Below are 15,091 nucleotides of genomic sequence, written 5' to 3'. Positions count from 1 at the left end.
GCCCAAAGACCAAAAGTCCGAAGCAAAGCCCACTATTGACCCAATTTACTAAATTGGGCCCACCTCACCAAATGGGCCTAGACCCATGGTCCATAATAATTAATGGGTCCACAATACTCCATCCATAATGTCCATTCACGGACCAAAATCCAGCAGCCCAATAACAGCCCAATCCCTAAGGCCCAAAATGAAAACCCAACAGAGGGAGTATGCTGGGCGTACCCTCCTTGGTACGCTGGGCGTACACGCTGATTCGCAATTGAGGATTGGGGCACTGACTCGCTACGCGGGGCGTACTCCTCTGTTACGCGGGGCGTAACTTCGCTGCTCATCAAGTCTACATAACTTCTTAATGGCTTAAGCTCTTAAGCCCAAACTTCAGATCCTTAGGCCAAATATGCCTAAGATTCATAAAGTCTCAAACTTTATCACTTGGGACATTAATAAAGCTCTTAATCCAAGGTCTTAATCCATTAAGACCTACTTATCTCACACATGGAACAACCACAATCCTTGGGACCTCATTTTTCTCACTCAAGACCTCTCCTAAGGTCTGAAAGGACAGATAATCTCGACCAACTCAAAACATGCATCAAGATGAGGACTTATGGGACAAGAATGATGTCAAAACTTCACAACACTTAGATCTATGCAATATAAATGTCAAGCAAGAAGCTTTATACCTCATATAGGCTCCAAAGGATGATATATTTCCAGATCTATAAGCTCCATCCACTCAACTCCTTCTTTGACAACTTCCTCTTTCTTCTTCTAGCCTTTCTTTTGCCAAAAAAGCTTTCCAAGGCCAAACACGCCCAACAATGGAGGTGGAACGACTATCTAGGGTTTCTGAGGTTAAGAGAGAGCTTATGGAGGCTAGGGTATGAACCAACATGTTCCTTATATAGTGGTTGACCCTAATTTTAGGGTTTTAGAACTCTAAGAGTATGCTGGGCGTACCTCTAGTACGTTGGGCGTACTCGACCCTGCACCCGCGTCCATTTACTCACTTACGTTGGGCGTACTCGGCGTGTCCCAAATTTTCATATTTAGCCTTCTTTTCCCACTTTTCCCATAAAAGGACCAAAATACTCTTCTTCTTAAATCCCGGGAACTCATAAATAAGTACTTTTAGGAATGGGGGGTTACAATTCTCCCCCACTTAAATTAGGCTTCGCCCTCGAAGCCTGCGGCAACTCGACTCCAGAACTTCTCCCGCAACGCACCACCTGGCATTAACCAAACCAGGTTCCTGAAGACACACACATCGCAATCCGAAACTCAACTTTCCCTTTTCTTGCGGTGTTCTGACCACCGCCTCAAGCCGGCCACCAACTTCACCCTTTGATAACCACACTTATCAGATACTACACTTATCAACCGAGTACCACTCCATGGCACTTTTCTCGATCCTGATCACAACAATCACTTGACTCTTACGAGCTAGATATAACCCTGCACCACCGAGTTCCCGATCCGAGTCCCACTCTATCCATTCCATGCTGACAGAATGACACATTCTTCAGCGTCAGAGCAACTCCCAAGAGTTCTCCTCTTGCGATCGCATGCACATGCTGAACTAGCTCTAGCACCCTCGGGTTGGGAAAACCCGTCACACTTACGACACCTCCAAACATCCCCCAGGATGAATCACCACTACATACACAATTCCTTGATCGGAATCAAACTGGGAATCCAAGACTCCATCCCTGCATCCCTTCTGAGCCTCTTGGCTCTACCCCCGCGGAATTCCTTCCGCAACCTCAGCAGACATCCCATCCGGACGTGATTCCATACAACTGCCGCAATCACGCTGCTCAATGACCATAATTGGATCACTCCGATCATAACTTTGCACTGCCGCTTTCACTTCCGTGAATTTACACTCCCTCTCGGAGCTACATTCCTCTCTCTTTCTTTACCAAGGAAATCCACTTGGCCGCCTTGTCACTACGACAAGTGCCACGGTGCTCGCCCACCGCTACACCACTCCCCTATAGCATAACCGCTATCCATGCAACACACATGCTCTGAATCTGCTTGCAAGGACTCTCGAGTCCATGCACTAACTCCATTAATCGAGATCAATACCCGGGGCCAGACCTTCTAATGTTATCACATCGCGACATACTCGTTCCAAATCCCCAAACAGATCTATCAACACATGCAGAGTCTTCAGCATGACTGGACTACCTTACCAGGCCTTCAACCAATCTGGACCAGTCTCAGAACCTTCAGCAGATCTGGACCGCCCTCCAGGGCCTTCAGTCTGGCTGGACCGTCCTCCGAGCCTTCGGCCTGACTGGTATGCCTACCGGCCTTCAGTCTATCCAGACCGCTCAACTAGCATTCATCATTCCGAGTTATCCTTCCGGGAGACTCCCCCATGCATACTGTTCTAGCCCTCTAGGGGTTCCGAACTCTATCTCCATCCTACATACTCAATCCCGGCCTGATCCCAGGCCCTCCAGAATCGAATACCCTTGGTATGTATCCCGCCCCGCATGCCTGCCACCTACTCATACCAGCCCACGCTCTTGGCTGACAGAGACACTACTGAATCCCAAGCAGCTAAACAACCTCACATGCTCATCGATCTTCCGAAGAATTTTCCCATTCTCCCCCACTTATAGCACTGACTATCAATCACCGGTCGCCATCACCGACCTCCCTCAACAACCTTACACAACACAACACTTACACGCGAACTGATTCCCACTAGCACGAGCAACCTTCACAAAATCACATAACAACACTGATCATCCCGAGCTCGAAAGAAACTCGATCTTCAGCTAACCACTCCTCAGAATGCAGATGCTACCCGACATTCAAACCAGACGCCAGATTTCCACTAATAACCCTCATGAATGATAACCAACGAAATTCTGAATACTAAACCCATAACCATACCATAAACCTCAAAGAACAACGAATACCATACCGAAAACCACACAACGAGACTAGAAGATAAACAATACTCCACAATAATCACAAGATAACAAGACATCAAGAAAGAAACATACTCGCAGCTGCATCTGGCACTTCTCTGACCTCCTCTGTTGTAAGCTGAAAAGCACGACCCTGAGCCCTTGGGGGCTCCGCTCCACCCTGACCCCCACCCGTGATCCTCAAAGTGGCCGGTGCTGGAGCCTGCACCGGTCCTGCAGCAAGCTGTGGATAGTTGACCCTCAAGTGCCCAACCTAATGACAATGATAACAAATCCTCAAATCCCGAACCAGGGCTGAATGCCGACAATCCCTCGCATAGTGCCCCTCTTTTCCGCACTTGCGACATGCACCACCGGACCTACAAACTCCAGTGTAACCTTTCCCACACTTCCCACAAGTGTGGCTGCTCTGATCTCCCACCCTAGAATCAACGGTCTTGGACCGTTTCGGCACCGGCTGCGACTGTACCGGAGCCTGCCTCAGCTCTCGCAACTGCAACTCAATCTCCAACTCACGCCGCCTGACGGCCTCCTGCAACTCCAACAAGGTCTAGCACCTCTGCGTAGACACAAACTGTCTGATATCCTTCTTGAGCATACTCAGATATCGGGACATCTGATCCTGCTCCGAAGCGAACTCAGGGCAAAATATCGCCCTCTCAGTGAACATCCTGGTGATCTCCGTCACCGACTCCGAATCCTGCTTCAGCTCAAGGAACTCCTGAGCCAATCTCTCCCTCTCAACCCGCGGAACATAACGAGTGTTGAACATCTCTCTGAACTGATCCCATGAAACCGCAGCCCTCTGCGCATCCGAATATGACCTCGTGGTCAATCTCCACCAATCCTTCGCCCCGAGCCTCAACAGGTTCAGAGCACACCTCACCCTCTGATCAGCAGGGCATGAACACGTGAAGAAACACCCCTCCACGTCCGACAACCATCTCATAGCAACAATCGGGTCCTACATCCCATCGAAGGTAGGAGGCTTCGTATTATCAAAGTCCTGATACTGAAAACTTCGACTGGCTCCTCCCCCTGCCGCTGCTACAGCCGTTGTAGCCGCCGCGACAGCCATCTCAGTGAGAGCCGCATAGCGCTCATCAAAATACTCAACCATGGCGGTCTTGATCAACCCAAACAGTTCCGAAAGCTCGGCCCAGAACAACGCAGCAACCTCATCATGCAGGATCTCACGAATCCTAGCATCCAACTCATCTGTGCTCATTTGACCAATAACCTCGGGCGGTACCGCCCACCCTGACCGCCCTCTCCGGCTCCTGATCCTAACCCGGATCCGCTCCCAGCATGCCTCTTGACCACCATACTGAAAAACACCACAAAATCTCAGACACTTCCCACTATCCCAGGAACCAACTCTCAACCCAACCCTAGAGGTCATGGTTTCCCTGATACGCGTCTGGGTCCTGTGCTTTTAGTAGTACGGGCCCATACTACCTTCCACACCTACCCATATTTGTATGAAGTACTACCACAACACCCTAGTGAAAAACATACATAACAAACGCTCAATCCTCACTCCTAGAGGAACACCGAACGACCATAAAAATTCAACCAATTTTAACTTTTCAAAAACAACCCATTTTCTTAATGTTATTACAAAAAGGTTTTCAATACAATTATTATCAGAGTTTTCCCAGAATCACATCATAAAACATAATCATGAAGAGCGGTACGATCACGCCTTTGCCTTGCCACGGTCTCCTGAATAACCTGAAAACATTAAACCACACCTGTAAGCCCGAAAGCTTAGTGAGATACCCCCAGAATACCAACCACATATACCATACTCGCATATCATGGCATATCATATCAGAACACAGAACAGCCATACACTTCGGGTCTACTGTGTGACTGGTCCGCCCGCTCCGGGCCTTCAATTCACTCGGTCCACTCTCTGAGTCTACAGTATGACTGGTACGTGCGCACCGGGCCTTCAGTCGGCCTGGTGCACCCTCCGAGCCTCAATCCACCTGTATTATGTTTGTTTCTCATCGCTATGTATTATGACTCATGAATGAACTGACTCTTTGTATGATTCATTGTTCTTGTATTAGTATTAGTAAAACCCTAAACTACGCCTATTGTAGTTTACTAGTAATATAACTTGTACGTATGAATATGGAAGTATACCCTTGCTACCCAAGGGTATTGAATTTGACTGGAAGGACCTTTTATGACTATATATGTATACATGATATATAAATAATATTTAAACGACCTTCGGACGGACACCCGATATCCCACCAGACCACATCTCAAGCGCGAAAAGGAAATAGGGCGGGCAAGCTTTCCTAAGCCTTTTAAACATTGCTTATATAACTATACATACATGGACATGTAATTGATAATAAGTATAACAGAGTTTAAGTAAAAGTATTTGATAAGTAAAAGAGTTTGATAAACAGTTTGAAGCAAAACAGTTTGATAAACAGTTTGAACAGTAAGAAAAATCATTGGTTTTGTAGTTATTAATCACATGTGATTGATGTAATAACTATAAGTACTCAACTTGTATTCCCCTCCCCCCATAAAAGCATTTAAAACATTTAAAAGTATTTCAAAGGTTAGTTAAATGGGTATGAACTCACTTGCAGTGAGTGGATTGGATTGAAGTGTCGGATACGGTGCTAGGTGACAAATGGAGACTTGTACACACGCACAAGCCTAGTTATCATATAATGAACATATATAGAACTAATTAGCCAATTTATAACTAATAAATTAAGTTGGGACACTCTAGAACATGAAAACACTTTGTTTCAAGTGTTAAAGATCACAAGGGTTGCATCCAAGTGTTTGTAGGGCAAAGTTAGAGTGTTTGGAGTTCAAGGGTAAACTCCTCTGGAGTTTACGGTTTTAATGACCATTACCCAAGGAGTATACGGCAGTAAACTCAAGGGTTTACGGTCTTAAACTCTACATTTTATGACCATATGTTGTTTTGAGGTTTTACAAGTCCTTTGAAGCATTTCTACTTGGTGGTTAGGCCTTTGAAAGGATCTAGGGCACCATTTCACTACGGTCCCTTTACCATTTTCCTTTGAGTTTACTACCTTAAACTCATGAGTTTACTACCTTAAACCCATAAGTTTATGGTATTTGGGGTTTTCAAGTCCTTAGCTCAATCATGGCAATAGTCTAGGTTAGATTTAGACATAAGGAATAACCATGGGACTTTTATACACCTTTTGGGGTGTTTACGGTTTTGGGAGATCCCCAAACCGTAAACACATAAAAATGTAAGGTTTTTGGTGCTTTTTGTGTGATAAACTCATCAAGGATGAATCTAGATAAGTCCCTTAGGCATTGTGAAGCATCTAGGCACCCTAAGGCACCACTTTGCACCATATTTGGTGTTTACGGTTTTAGGAGCCTCCCAAAACCGTGAACACCTTGATCTTGGTGTTCTTGGGACTTTTCTTTGATGCTAACATGTAATACAAGCTTAATAAGACTCAAGGATGGAAGTACTTACTATAAGGAAGCTTGAAATGAGCTAAAAGTCCAAGAACACTTAGTGTGTGTTCTTGGTGTTTTTGGAAATCTAATCAAAACACAAAAATGGATGGATGAAAAGATGTACAATCACTAGATTAAGTGTTATACCAACTTGAAATGGCTAGAACACTTACAAGTTTGAAGATCTTGAATTAAATCTTGGATGATACTTGAGGGTGTTTTGAGTTTACTCTTTTAGGGTGAAAATGAAAAGTGTTGCGCTTTGGGGAGTAAACTCATGCTTAAGGCATGAGTTTACGTTTTTTGGGGGTAGTTTATGACCCAAACATAAAAGTTTGGTCGTGAACTTCTAAGCTACGTGGCATTCGCGGTTTAGAAAATTCGAGACCCGAGACGGCACATCCGTTCACCCGTTCGTTTTAAAGATTTATTATTAAAATAAGAAAATGAACTTATTTTTCCTAAAAACAAGTAAAAGTGAACATGACTTATAATATGAAGTGATTGACTTTTAGGGTTTGACCGAATGAAAATTCTGGGTTGTCACAACATAAGCCAATATGCTAGAGAATTCTGTGAAAGTATGATGAAAAACGAGAGCTTAAGATTGTAACCCACTTCTGAAGAGGAAGAGTTGTTTATATATTAAATGAGATTAGGGTTTCATTAGGGTTGGGCCGTCATTAGTTGCTATGGAAGCAAGTCATAACAATCCGGATTTAATGAGGATTTAGGGTTACCAAAACTAACGAGTTTCGTTAGTTTTACCATAATCACCCTTAAGAAATTGAATTTTCCACTATGTTTCGAGCCAGGGGATCTACCCCTTGGACCCCGCTAGGGGTGGGGCGCTGCCCCTTTGGAAACCCTGGACCCAAGGACGCTGCCCCCGGACCCCCGACTAGTCGTCGAACAGACTTCTAATTCGATCTTATACATGCGTGCACTCCACACAATCTCGTACATATATTAGAATACAAATTATGAAGCCCCTTAGCTCACATGTTAGTTCCAGTTACTTAAAATGACATGGTGACACTAAAATCACCAACATTAAGTACCATGTTTACATTCCCTCCAGTCTTAACCGCGATTAGGTCCAAATTGTATCTCAGACAATCTAACATGTTCCAAGTTGCTGGCTTTATGAATCCATCTGATACCTACCATTACTAGAGGCTATAAAACGAACATCAAGAGCGCCCATTACAACTCTCTCTGACAAAATTGGAATTCACTTCTATATGTATCGTACGTGCATGAAACACATAATTGACTGTTAGATAAGTAGCTCCTAGATTATCACACCATAATACTGGTGGTTGTAACTATTGACCTCCCAATTCTTTAAGAAAAGATTGCACCCATGTTGCTTCTGTTGTACCATTTGCAAGATCCTTGTATTCAACTTCTGTACTTTATCTTGATACGATGGGTTCCTTGCAAGAACTCCAAGAAATCAAATTTGGCCCTAGAAATACAGTAAAACCTCCGGTAGACCTGCGATAATCTAGACATCCAGCACAATCAACATTTGTATATAGACTTAGAAGTGTAGTGTTAGATCGTTGAATACCTTTATTATGGCTTCAAAAAAATGTTTACAAACTTACAAATTCAAAAGGGAAAATTAGGTTAAAAAACAGAGGAATACTTGTTGATCAGTTATTGTTGGAAACTAAGGACGTCGTTGTTACATCCCCAAAATTTCAGAACGAATTAAATGTAACATCCCGAGAATTTAGTAGGTATTCCTGAACCCTCTTCTATCATTACCTTGTCATTTATGGTGCTTGGGGTTGGAAGTGAAGAGCCAAGATAAGTTTAAGGATCAAGTTTGCAAACTTGGGCCAAAAAGGAGTACGTTGCGCGTACATAAGAGTACGCTAAGCGTATTAAGGTTTGCCTTAGTACGATGGGCGTACACTTGAGTACGCTGGGTGTACAACTCGTCTCTCTCAAACCCTAGCCTCCCCTTTGTGTGTTAAGCTCATTTTGGTGTGTTCTTGAGTGCCTTAAGAGGAAACCATTGCATCAAAGAGTTGAAGGAAGAAACCAAGCTAGTAAATCTGAAGTTAGCTCGTGCACAAGAAGCCCCAAGAAGCTCTAGAAGGTATAAAGTTCCAAACTTTATGTTTATATGATTAGATCTCTCCATTTTGCTTTAAAAGACCCATTTCTTGTCCCAAAAATCACAAGGTGGTGCATGTTGTGTTTTGAACGAAAAGGACTGTCCTTCTGGACTCTTGAAGGGACCTTGAGTGATAAAAATAAGGTCCCATTAGCTGAAGGTGTCCCATGCATGGAAGGATAAGGTCTTAATGGATTAAGACCAAGCATTTAGAACTTTATGGATGTCCAAAGTGATAAAGTTCACGACTTTATGGATCCTAGGCATGATAGATCTCTGGATCTGAAGTTTGGGCTTAAGTGCTTAAGCCATTAAGCACTTAACAAGGTTTTGGCAAACTGTCCAGTATACCCAGTGTAAATCCAGTACGGCCAGCGTACTGGGTCAACCACCCCGATGGTGGTCAACGTCTGGATGAGTACGCCCCACGTACCAGAGGAGTACGCCCCGCGTACGTCCTCTGTTGGGCCATTGGCAAATGGGCTTCAGGTTTTGGGCTATTTATGGACTAACTGGATTTGGGCCTTTGCTGAACTTTGTAAATAAGATGTTTTGGGCCAATTGGCGGTAGTGGATCATGGGGTTAGGCCCAATAAGGAGGTTGGGCCCAATTTAGTAAATTGGGCCAATATTGGATTTATGTATATGGACTGTCAAGTTAAGGACTTGGTGTTGGGTTTTGGCCCAACAAAAGGGAATGGACTTAATGAGTTATGAGGACACTTAGTCAAGGGAGTAATGTTAGGTATTAACCTGGTATTTATTATTATGTGACAATTCGGGATTCCCGGTGAGACAGCAGCCAGAGATTTGTAGTATTTCAGCACTACTTGCGAGGTGAGTTACCTCACTATACTAAAGGGTCGAAGGCACCAAGGTCGGCCCATGGGATATGATTTCCTACAAGTTGATAGTATGTTGAGTATGAGTTAGTGTTGCATTCTAGTTGTTATGCCAATTAGGTAGATATGTAGGACTACCTATAGTATTACGTGATTATCTGTATGCGTCTTAGTTATGTTATATGTCGACATATTATGTGGGGTGGGTTGAGGTGATATTGCTCCGTGCAGTAACCAACAAACCCGGGAGCATTCCAGATACGAGCTGAGGGCCAGGTGGGGTATGTCAGACTCGTATTGTGGGATCAGGAGCATTCCAGATACGAGCTGAGGGAGACTCGTACTATGGACTCGGTGGCAATCCAGATGTGAGCTATGGGCCCGGAAGGCAATCTAGACTCACATTGTGGGCCCATGGGTAATCCAGTCTGTAGAGTTGTGGACCCAGCACATGCTGTTATTTGTATATGTGTTATGTGAAGTGTATTGATATTTTGGGGGGAACTCACTAAGCCTCTTGCTTACAATTTCAGTTTATTGTTTCAGGTACATCAGGGGATCACAGCAAGGCGAAGGCATGATCGTACAGCTCCTCATGTTTTGTTTATGTTTCTGGGAAAACTCTGATATTAGACTATTCTGAAAATGAATTTGTAATAACTGCTGGTTTTAAATGTTTTGAAAAGTTTTAAATTGGCGTGAATTTTGCAGGTGTTACATTAAAACTTTTTATTTACGCTTTAAGTTATTGTGTTGCGGAAAATCTAAGTTTAATTAAAACATTTTTGAGATAACATAAGTTATTTCATTATATTAAAAATACCAATGATGTCACCATTAATATCCAAACATACGTTACAACATAAATAAGAAGGTCCTAAAATACTAATATAGGTTCATCTCTTATTTTACTCAGCATCATAATTAGTTTCCAGCATCCTTAGTTTCGTTACTTGTGAATTGTGATACATCTAAATTGAGTGGGTCAGGTTTAGGAAACCTAGTGAGATGCATTGGTTTTCAAGCTCGTAATATTTTAATGATAATAATTCATAATAACATTCTTGCAAAAAAAAACATTTGCCAAATAATATAGATGTATATAATCTGATGTAAGATCATCTACCTTGCTCAATCGATTTTCACAAATCCTAATCCGACAGCCATCTAAAAGAATCACCTTACCTGATTAATCATCTGAGCAACTGTTTGACTACACATTAGCAACGTAATTCAATAGACCGCCTAGACTAGTCAAGTATTGTCATCCACTCTGATCGATGACCAAAACGTACCTGTCGGTTGTTTGATCTGGACCAACCATTTCTCGTCATCCAAAAAGAGGAGGACTACTACACTTCACATTGATCTCACACTCTACCCCAGGATGAGACCTATTCGACATTCTGCTTAATTTGAGCTAGGCATCCTTTATAAGCCTTATTTTCATAGCTAAACAAGGCTATAGTTAAAGTCATTCTACTTCCAATACAAATCCTAATCAAGCAGTACTATTATTGTTATACAAATAACACATAGTATAATTATTACAATTAGCATTTAATAAATACTTTTATTAAATTATGCACTTGAAAGTAACTATACACTCACCTGACAAGGGTGGGTGGTTTGAGGTTAGGGCAGCGCTTCACCTATCACCTTATCCTTTCAATAAACCTAGATTTATATAGTGCTAAGTCTTAGTTTAGTTTCACATTTCTTGTGACTATAATAATGATAGTCTAGATTCCTCAAGAATACCGATGTCTATATCAAGATCTATCAAGTAAGGAATAACCAGGTAGGATCATATCAGAGATAGGGCCTGTTTGGTATACAAAGTATACTTTTTGGAAATCTCACTTTAAACACCTCACTAAATCCAGCCTAGACATCACTCCCGTAAGTAGACTTGACAGCGTTTATGTTAGGATTTTCTTCTTGTTCTGATTCGGTACCAGGTTCATTTACTTTGGCTACTTTAAAGTATTGATCAAAAAGTTGTGGCTCTTTTTGATATAGTTCTTCGCATTCTTCAGTTTCCAAGGATGAAAGTTGAATGAGTTTTTGGTCAAGTTTATCATAGTCTTCATACTGAAGATTAAAGAAATATTTCTCGAGTTGCTCGGAGACTTTTTCTTTCATTTTTTCTCCTTCCTAAAGATATCAATCTTCTAGGAGTCTTTTGAGCTACCTAAGTCTGTCTTTTGAGCCACACGCCGGAATACATACAGACTGGGGAATTACATAAACCTTATGTAAGGTCGATAAAGTAACATGCAAGAAGTTCAGAAATGAAACAAGTGCACGACTTAGTTTTGCCACCTTCAATGACGAAGCCAATCAAACCAAAAAACCTCTTCTAAAGCCGAAAGTCCAGAAGATCAAAGAAGAACACAGATACCAAAGAGCTGATATCCCAAATGACGTCGAATATGAAGTCAACAACCCTGCAATCTCCTTTGAAGATTTCAGAACAATCTGGAGTAAAGCTAGAGCGGAAAGACCAAAAGATTTTATCCACAAAAGATTTTTCACAACAGATAAGAAAACCAAAAGTCTTTACAACTTCCTTGAAGGAGCAGATCCAAGATTAATCCAACAAGCCTTTTTGGCAGGATTAATAGACAACATCTATCCAAGCTGCAATTTGCAAGAATTAAAGTTCTTCCCAACCAGTATGATAGAAACCATTAAGAATTTCCGAAAGAAAGTTCTCAAAGCAAGAGATGATCCAATTTACATTAGAGTCATCTCCTCTCTTCCAGATCAATCAGTATCATGATTTGGAATCAATAATAAATCTTATTTATAGGTTCATAATAACGTTTAGAAAATGTTACACTTGAATTAAGATAAGTGCATGCAACTTAACTTATAGAGTTTTCTAATGAGAGTTGGTAATTGCGCAGGGTTAAGTGCAACCTGAGAACTTCTATTTCTCTGGCTCTTTGATATTGCGGGGCCTCGCTAAAGTAGTTGAGAACTAGAAAGTATAGGGACTAGGGGGTGGAAGAGATTCCAGAGGATTGGGGCAGAAAGGAGTGAAGAAATAGGCTGAAAACGACTCCAATGTATAGTTGGGAAAAGGGGCATGTCGTGCACCTTGTCTAGGCATGTCATGCATCTGGTCAGGGGTGTTGGCGTGGTTCTAGTCAGAGGTTGTCACGTGTCAAATTTTGGGTGGGTTGTTAGTGTTCATCGCACACTGTGTCGGCACATGCGATTTTTTTCAAATATTAATATATTCTTTCTACGGGCTCCGTTTTTGACAGTCTTTATATCCACATGTAGCTATCGATAAGCACTACAACTTTCATTTAGAATCCATTAGATAATTCTCAATTTATTTTTAAAGTTATATTTTTAACATGCTTAGACTGTTAAAGTCCACATAAAAATCATAAGTCTCTCTTACGACCTCTGTTCTAGACTGTTTTTAAATCGATGGATTCCTATTCACGAGATCTTCGATTGTCGTTTAGATTGTTTTTCCTAACAATCGTCTAATTTTAATTTTCGTTTCTGTGTCACACACTGTTACGCTGAAACTTCAAAAATTATAATTTGCTCACACGAATTCAGATTTAGGCGTTTTTTATATGCACAAATTTGCTTTTTTTATTACTACAATTTTTTGATCATTTATCTTAAATAATATTTTATTTTTAATTTCTATTTTAGCCTTTTTTCATTTAAGCTTCAAATTAGCGTTTTACATAAATATTATATACATGTAATATCTATATAATTCACATACACACACACACACACACACACACACACATATATATATATATATATATATATATAACTCTCTTTCATTAATTCATAGAGGTTCCAATCGGCGAACAACATATATACAGACTCATAACTATGCTTAGCGAGAAATGCGGACGTTACAATCATTAATGGTTTTGCAATAGTATGGAATCCTAATGTTAAAGCTGACAAAGATGAAATGAATCTCAAGAGTGGATCCATTATTGATACTCATGTGTTGATGAAGAGTAATGGCACTACTCATAATATTTTCCTATATATAGGCACGTGAAGATTATTTTAGACCATAAATTGCCTTCTTTAATTTGCACACATATTGAGGTCGTTGAGAATCTTCAAATCCTGGTGGTTACTGCATATATACTTCTTTATTTAATAACCCATGAAGAAAGGCATTGGTGACATCAATCTCTTGAAGATACCAACCTCGAGAAACTGCCAATAAGAGAATTCAAACGCTAGCAGGTTTCACGAATGGGCTGAGAGTTTCTTGATAATCAATATTATATTGTTGAATGGAACCATAAGCCATTAGACGTGCCTTAAGCTTTTCAATAGTACCGTATAGATGTCTTTAAGATTGAAAATTGTAATATCATGAAGTTGAGGTATTTCCATTTTTAACCCTAAGTATGAGAACTATTTACATTTTAGCCCTTGTGTGAGAAATTGTTACACAATGTCCCAAAGTGGCATTTTTGTAATTTTTTGGGCGGAGCTCGCGTACGTTGGGCGTACGTGCCGCCAGAACCTCAAACCATAACATCTCTGGTTTGGACCCTATACAAACATCATTAACTCACCAAGGCTCATTCCCTCATCAGCCTCCATCCCTCATTTCGTCCATAGCAAACCCAAATCTCTTGTGTGTTCATTTGAAGCTTGAAAGTGTGGGTTTTGTTGTCTTTGAAGCCGAGTAAAGATTAAAGAACCACCTTGGATGATCAATATCACTTAGATCCTGAAACACCTCACCTCCAAGTTTCATTTTGAGGTATAAAGTTCTGAACTTGATGATCATACCCCTAGATCTAGATATTTTAGATGTTTATGCTTATTAGCCCCATAATCTTGGTCCATTTGGGTATGAGCCACCCTGACCAAATGAGTTGTCCTTTGTACGTTTTTGGGTAGTTTTAGTGATAAAATGTGATCTTGGACCTCCTTCCCTCCACACAAGTATTGAAATGTCTTAATGGGATAAGAAGTTAGGGTTTTAGCTTTGAGGCCTTGTCTAGCCATGGAGGGTCATAAAGGTGGAAACTTTATGACTAATAGCATTGTTTTAAGCCTAGATCTGTGTTTGGAAGGAAGAGTATTAATGGATTAAGCCCGTCAAAAAGGGAAAAGTTGGCTGCGGAGTACGTTGGGCGTACTTCAGAGTACATTGTGCGTACTCCCTTAAGCCCTCGATGCTGGATAATGAGTACATTGGGCATAATAGTTGAGACATCGGGACAACTCAGCTTGAGTCAAATCGGTTTACTTTTTGACTCTTTGACCTTGAACAGGGTTTGACTAAGTCTGACCTAAGGGTATTGTGGGTATTTTTAGTGGTATTTGAGATTGGTCATTATTTGATGATTAGGTGACCGGTTGAACTAACATTTAGATTTATATCCTGTTCAACGCTCTTTTCAGAATGAGAGGTGAGTTTCCTCACTATACTTGTGGGTCGAAGGCACCGATGCCTGCCCACTAAGTTATGAATGCCTGCCCACTAAGTTATGTATACTGGTTTTGAGGATGTTGGTATGTTATATTAATCTTATAGAACTAAGTCCTAGTATATAGGATGTAGTTATGAGGTCATGATTTGTAGATCCGCCTGTGAGTCTATTGATTGATTATATGATTATCTGTTCATTGAATATATGTTATATGTCGACATAATATGGTTGGTT

The sequence above is a fragment of the Lactuca serriola genome, chromosome 5 (genome assembly GCF_051521515.1).
Source record: "Lactuca serriola cultivar US96UC23 chromosome 5, Lser_US96UC23_V15, whole genome shotgun sequence".
Lineage (NCBI taxonomy): Eukaryota > Viridiplantae > Streptophyta > Magnoliopsida > Asterales > Asteraceae > Lactuca > Lactuca serriola.
The sequence above is the reverse complement of the archived record's forward strand: the minus strand, read 5'-3'. Positions refer to the sequence as shown.